The following is a 1,838-nucleotide window of genomic DNA, read 5'->3' on the forward strand; positions in this document are numbered from 1 at the left end:
CCCAGCAGGTGGGCTTTTGCCCCCCCGCCAGTTCAAAACAGACTGAGATCACCCCAGCCCCACCCCTTCCCAAGTTGTACCAAGGGAAGTTTAGGTTAGAAAGTAAGAAAAATTCTGTCACTAGGAGGATTGTAAAACACTGGAACGGGTTACCTAGAGAGGTGGTGGAAGCCCATTCTTGGAGGTTTTCTAAACCCGGATAGACAAAGCTTTGGCGGGGGGTATCTAGTAAGGGCTGGTCCTGCTTTGAGCAGGGGTTGGACTAGATGACCTCCTGAGGTCCCTTCCAACCCTAACTTTCTATAGTTCTATGATTCCCCAGCCCTTTGCCTTCAAGAGGGGGTGGGGAGCAGGGGATAAGAAATCCTCCTAGAAGCCTCCCAGACAACATCTGCCCAGGGCAGAGGGGAAAGTACCCACTGGGGAGGCTTTTCATGCCCCTCACAGCTTGAGCCCAGCTCAGGCCCTTCACCAACCACTGCCTCCAAGGTGGGGGCAGTGGGTGGAAATATACCTCTCCTCCAGAGCCCGCACCAGCCCCCCTCCCAGTCAAGGTCTGCCCAATTCAAAAGGGAAAGCACCCACCAGGGAGCTTTTCGCACTCCCACAGCTTGAGCCAGCCTGGGATCACCCCAGCTCTAATCCCTCCAAGAGGGGCAGGAGAGGGGCAGCGGGTGGGAAAACACCCCCTGGCCTGGCAGTAGCCTCCCCAGCCAGGGTCTGCCTGGTAGAGGGGGAAAGCACCCACCTGGGCTCCTTTCATCTTCCCACAGCTCATTTCCAGGCTGGGGAAGAAGTTCATAAAGCTGTAATAATATAAATCAGAAACGGGATTTTTTTGTATAAAAAGAGACAGGGAGGGATTCTGAATCTGCTTTCAGTTTCATAGTTATGAATTTGGAAAAATTCCACTGAAGTCAGGAATTAACACCACTTTAAATATCAGCTCACAAAGCCCAAGTCTGCACAGACTTACCATAGTAAGTCCACTGGAGTCATTATAACTACCCTATATTCAGAGGCAGCAGAAGACCAGGGCTAAAAGGGCTCAGCCCCCACAAACATGGTTCCACCGCTCCAGTGCCACTGCCATGCCCTGCCACTGCAGTGCCATGCCCAGCACCCCCAATGTACGCTCTGCTGCAATGGCTCTGTGGGAGGTCAGGCAGGTGTGCCTTGCACTGCCCCCATACCCATAGGCCCCCCCCCCCATAATATTTTCTCCTGCTGCCTATGCCCATATTTAAATTGTTCCATGTTAAGACAAACTAGCTTACTATTTCTAACCATCTCACCAGGCTTCTCAATACAATGGCATTTATGGCACATCTTGCTCTAGGCAAGATGGTAGAAGCAGGGCCATCCCTGGGGGGGAGGGTGAACCACCCCAGGCTCCATGCTTTGGGGGGCCCTGCGGAGCTGGGTGGAGTGGCCGTGGCAATTCTGCACCACCGCCGGTGACTTGGCATCCAGGCACTCGCTACCCCCCATCTGCCACTGCCACTGCCAATGGCGGAGGCAGCTTCTTCAGGTCCGGGGCACATGGGATCAGAATGGGAACGGTGCCCTGCATGGGCTGATTTGCCCCGGGCCCCGCACCCTGCTTGTGTCGGCTCTGGATAGAAGCAATTTTTTTTAAGTCTGTATACAAAAGCAGCACATGCATAACTTTTTATGCATAAATTAATAGCAAATAGGGTATTTTCCACTTTGATCTCCTTTTCTTGATTAGAATATCGATGTAATCTGTTGTTGCTGCCTTGAATATCTTCCTAAATTTGTTTTGAAATTGTGGCCCAATATAGATTCATAGATTCATAGATTCATAGATTAAGGGT

This window comes from Gavialis gangeticus, unplaced genomic scaffold (genome assembly GCF_001723915.1).
Source record: "Gavialis gangeticus isolate Ggan-Ray unplaced genomic scaffold, GavGan_comp1, whole genome shotgun sequence".
NCBI lineage: Eukaryota > Metazoa > Chordata > Crocodylia > Gavialidae > Gavialis > Gavialis gangeticus.